This window comes from Ochlerotatus camptorhynchus, unplaced genomic scaffold (assembly GCF_037179485.1).
Source record: "Ochlerotatus camptorhynchus isolate MF236.1 unplaced genomic scaffold, CSIRO-AGI_Acam_v1.1 ptg000314l, whole genome shotgun sequence".
NCBI lineage: Eukaryota > Metazoa > Arthropoda > Insecta > Diptera > Culicidae > Ochlerotatus > Ochlerotatus camptorhynchus.
This window is the reverse complement of record NW_027040802.1, coordinates 1,253,448-1,259,260: the sequence shown is the minus strand read 5'-3', so window position 1 is coordinate 1,259,260 and position 5,813 is coordinate 1,253,448.

Here is a 5,813-nt window from a genome sequence, read left to right as displayed (position 1 = left end):
CAATCCATTATTCAGAAATTTCGAAGCCAACGCCCCGAAGATGATGGGCGGTAGAAACGATTTCCGTCACATACCTGTCCACGGTTCCACTCGACGAAAGGGTCATAGTGATGATCTTCCTGAGCAGTCCTACTCAGCGTGTTAGTTCGGTGTCTTCAAAAGCTGCTTCAAGCTTCGCCCAAACCTCACGGGCCGTTTACGTGGACATAATTGACAGGATACAAGAGAAAAATAACACTTCCGCTGGTCCACCGCTGGCAGCGCACCATTCTGCATTCGGAATCGGCTTCACTGCTTCCCATAGCTCTTCTAGCTCGAGGTACGTCTCCACCGCAAACCTCCAGATTGACCAATTTTCTCGACCGTTTAATCGTTCGATCGATGGGAGACTTGCTAAGAGACCTCAAGATGCCTAACCGAAGTTGATTTGGTTCTAACTAGTTTTCAAACCGACAAATAGACTTACCCAGATCGGGCTTTTCCGCTACCGCTGCCGTTGCGCTTGGGCCTTAACAATCTCGACTAGATAGAAGGTTGCTGTCAAAACGACCTATTGTATAGTGGACAGCTCAGTTCTAAATTCTCAAATTTGACTTATAATTACTCGCTTTAACTTGAAAACTCAACTATCTCAACTCGCCATTGCACACTGGGCCAGGAATGCAATCTAGCGGAGCAAAATTAATAACTCCGAAATGAAGCATTTCCGCGACTTGGTGTCTTGGGCAAAGTTTCTCATCATAATAAGGACCATCTATTGACATAAACAAATAGTTCAAAACTCTTCCGCCACAATTTAACTTCTTTCTCTGACGTTTTGGAGGCTGGATATCTTAAGCAAAGTTGTTTATCTTGACAAAATAAACAACTCTTTCCAAGACGTAAAATTTCCACCGCCTACTGGTTCCGGTTTATATGGAGTTAAAGAAAAAACTTTCGAAATATATATTTTTCGTTCTGTTTTTTGCTTACAGTCATATAATGTTTTTTTTTTTTTTTTTTTTTTTTAATTCTTTATTTGTTCCAAATTCAAAATAAATTACATTCATTTTTTAACCTAGGTGCTCCAGTTACTGCAGTAACGTACCAGCCTTAATTGTTATGATATATATCTAAGTGTTTTTACATTGTTCATGTCTTGGCAATTAAGTATTTTAAACAGTATAATGAGAGAGAGAAGGATTAGTATTTTCCATTTAATTCCACTACTTTATTTGCTTATCCTTGACAGATACGCGTATTTCGTCTACAATGTGCAGACTTCTTCAGTGTCTTGTACTAATACTCGACTGAAGAAAAACATCACATTTACCGAATATATATTAACACAGGTACATTTTCACTTAGAAACTAGGTAAACTTAAATTTAATTTTCTATAGGAACAGATACTCCGCTGCTTACTCGTTGATGTGTCCTAGGTAGTAACTTGAAAAGCCATGTGTGTCCGTTTCCTTGATCCCTGTTGAGTAAAGTTGAATTACGTTGTTTGTTGATCTCGAGGCTTTCTGCAACATCCAATTTCCATGGTGTAGATACGGTTCGTAAAATCGTTATGTCCTCCGTCGATAGTTGGTGGTCCTCTGTGAAGATGTGTTCTGCAACCTTTGATTTGAAATCATATGTTAGGCCTTTTTCTTCTTGCTTTTTGGCCTTATAGTATAGCGGAGGTTTGGAACTCGGGTCTAATTTAGAAATATTATTTTCAAAAGTTTTGTTCCTCAGGGCAGAGAATCGCTTTTTAATTTGTTTTTGCAAATCCCGCCAGATAACTTTCATGGCAGGATCGCGTGTTCTTTGATATTGTCTCCTACGGACATTTTTAAGACGGATCAAGAGCTGAAGATCGTCGTCTATTATAATTGAATCTAATTTAACCTCGCATTTTGGTACTGAGGCAGCTCTTGCTGCAACTATAGAAGTAGTCAGAGATTCAAGAGCATAATTAATTTCATCTTTGGTTTGCAAAGGAATGTTTGGATCGAAGTTATATTCCATAAATGTTCGATACTGCTCCCAATCAGCTCTATGGTAATTGAAAGTAGAGCTGTTGGGATTACAAATTATTTCTTGCGATATTTCAAAAGTTACTGGAAGGTGATCAGAACCGAAGTCAGCATGAGTTACCAATTGGCTACACAGTTGACATGAATCAGTTAAGACCAAATCAATAGTTGAGGGATTTCTCGCAGAAGAAAAGCATGTTGGGCTGTTTGGATATTGAATAGTGTAATAACCTGCAGAACAATCATCAAACAGAATATTACCATTGGAATTGCTTTGAGCATTATTCCATGAGCGGTGTTTTGCATTAAAATCACCAATAATGAAGAATTTAGACCTATGACGGGTAAGTTTCTGGAGATCACCCTTGAGAAAATTCTTTTTCTGGCCTACGCATTGGAATGGCAAATAGGCAGCTATAAACGTAAGTTGTCCAAATTTTTTTTTAACAGAAACTCCAAAAGTTTCAAAAACTTTGGTTTCAAATGAAGAAAGAATTTTATGTTTGATTCGTCTATGAATAATGGTGGCAACGCCACCACAGGGTCCATCAAGACGATCATTTCTATAAATCAAGTAATTTGCGTCCTTCTTAACCTTATGGTCAGGTTTAAGGAACGTTTCAGTTATAACGGCAATGTGCACGTTATGAACTCTCAAAAAGGTAAATAAAGGGTGATACGGTCAAAATTTGGTCAAGGGAAAACGCGTGTAAATCGGTGAAATCGTTTATTTAAAAAATCAAATTAAATTTCTTTTTCAAGTTCAATTAGTATAAAATTCAGGAAAAATATTCAGTTAGGCTTCCGTTTTTCCAAATCAGAATTGCCGGGCCTTACGCTTGACCCCTGCCATCAGATTTTGTACAACCACCTTGTCCATCTTCTTCGCCGCAGAAAGCCAGTTTGCCTTGAACTGCTGCTCGCCCTTAGCAGTTTTTTTGGTCTTCTTTAGATTCCGCTTGACAATAGCCCAGTATTTCTCAATTGGGCGGAGCTCTGGCGTGTTGGGAGGGTTCTTGTCCTTGTGAACCACCTGCACGTTGTTGGCGGCGTACCACTCCATGGCCTTTTTACCCTTATTGGCAAGATGCCAAATCCGGCCAAAACAGTACGGAACAACCGTGTTTCTTCAGGAAAGGCAGCAGACGTTTATTCAAACACTCTTTCACGTAAATTTCTTCGTTGACAGTCCCGGAAGTTATGAAAATGCTGCTTTTCAAGCCACAGGTACAGATGGCTTGCCAAACCAGATATTTCTTTGCGAACTTTGACAGTTTCATGTGCTTGAAAACATCTGCTACCTTTCCCCTTCCTTTTGCCGTATAAAACTCCTGTCCCGGAAGCTGCTTGTAGTCGGCTTTGACGTAGGTTTCGTCGTCCATTACCACGCAGTCAAACTTCGTCAGCATCGTCGTGTACAGCCTCCGGGATCGCGCTTTGGCCGTCGTATTTTGTTTATCATCGCGATTTGGAGTCACTACCTTCTTGTAAGTCGATAGTCCGGCTCGTTTTTTGGCTCGATGCACGGTTGTAGACGATACACCCAGCTTATTTGCGGCATCTCGGAGAGAGACGTTAGGGTTTCGCTTGAAACTACCGACAACTCTCTTTGTCGTCTCAGCGGCTTCCGGTTTTCGATTTCCCCCCGATCCAGACTTCCTGGCTGTCGACAAACGTTCCCCAAACACTTTAATTACATTTGTAACGGTTGATTTGGCAACTTTTAGCGATTTTGCCAACTTTGCGTGCGAGTAGCTCGGATTTTCGCGATGCGCGAGCAAAATTTTGATACGCTGCTCTTCTTGCTTGGACGGCATTTTGACAACTGAAGAGTGAATTCCAAAATCAAAATAGGAGCAACATTCTACACACACACACCTTCAAAATGAGGGGTGTTCAGGTTTTTTAAATGCAAAATTGAAAGAAATACGTCAAGTTGATATTGACCAAATTTTGACCGTATCACCTTTTAGCTCGTCTGCATTATCTTTAAGAGATCGAGCATTCCAATTTACAATATTTAATGCTTTAAAATCCATTACTGAATTTTAAAGTCATGACAATATTATTTGCAAATTTTACTCCAGTTTGAATAGCATCAAACATGGAGTTAGATTTAAGCATATCAGAAATCATGTCAATTAATGAATTCTGTAAAAATTCCATTTTAGGGGCAGTAATGCTTCCTAAGTCAAAATTGTCAAAATTTCCGTTAGAATTACTTTGGTTAGTATTTTGATTTCTACCCGCTGCAATAGCAGCATAGGTAGCTCCATTAACTCGCTGAACATTGTTAGCAGCGAGGGGAGTAGGTACAGATGAAACATTTGAAGCAGGGGTGATATTTGTACCTACGGGTACGAATGTAGAATTTGTTCCTCGCTGACCGTTGTTAACAGCAGAGGAATTTGTACCTGGTCGGAAACGTGGAGCGTTTCCTACCTGACGGTTAGAACGAGATTGTAGGATCGCTTTGCGAGTCTTACATTCCCAAAAATTGGATTTGTGGTTTTCACCACAATTTGAACATTTAAATTTCTTAGGATCTTCCTTCACAGGACAGTCGTCCTTTGCGTGAGAGGAATCACCACAATTCATGCATTTAGCTGGCATGTAGCAATTTTTAGTTCCGTGACCACATCCCTGGCACTTACGGCACTGAGTGAGGTTTTGGAAATTTCCTCCAGTCTTCCTGAAGTGTTCCCACTTCACTCGGACATGGAGCATAAGGCTAGCTTTTTCGAAGGCCTTAAGGTTGTTTAGTTCACTAGACTTGAAGTGAACATTAGAAATCCCGTTGCGCGAATCGCCAGGACGGGATTTCATTTTCATTTTGATTACTTGGAGTGGCACAACTCCAAGTAATTTTGCCAGTTCATCTTTGATCTGATCCAGGGATTCACCACTGGGCAGTCCTTTCATGACAACCTTGAACACACGTTCAGTTTTGGTGTCGTAAGTAAAAAATTTGTGCTTCTTCTCAGTAAGATACTTGAGAAGACATTTAAATCCGTCCAAGGTTTCAGCCAATACACGGCATTCACCCCGACGTCCAATTTGTAGTGAAAACTTAACTTTCACGAAATTCAAAAGTTCCATGCGAAGAGCATGGAAATCAGAAGTGGTTATCACAATAGGGGGAATCTTTTCCTTCTTGGCATTAAGCCGGGAAAGTTTACTAGAATTTTTCTTGGATGATGGATCATTCTCATCATCCGTGAGCAAATCAAATTGATTACTCAAATTAATTTCTTCAGAAGGGGGTTCAAGAGTTTGCCCCTTTCTTTTGCGTTTAGGCGCCATGGCGGTAGTAAATTTTTATCCAAATCGACTTCCAAGCAGATTACTATAAGAATCTGAAGGATCGAAGAGGAATTTTCTAAATCGATATCCAAGAAGGATTACCTCGGGTAGGGTCCAAACAAGGATCGAAGAGGAATAAAGTTGAACAAGGTAGAAATTTTACAGGTTGAGCACTGAAAAGTGCTGTTTAAATTTGTTGTAGCTTTAGGTAGTAGTAACACTTCCTTCAGCAAAAAGCAAATAGATCCGCACGGCAAGAGAGCACGATGCGGACTGTCATATAATGTTATATTTTTCTCATATTCAAGTGCATCAAATAAATTACTTTTGTAAATAAACATACTGTTTTTAGCTTCAAATTTCAAAGATATTGTTGAAAAAACGACAAAAACAACAATTTTTGAACTTTAATATCTCCCAAAGCGCAAAAAATCGATTATGGACATTTTCAGCAAGAATTAAACAATACTCGATAAACAAAATATCAAAATTTGAGAGAGGTATAT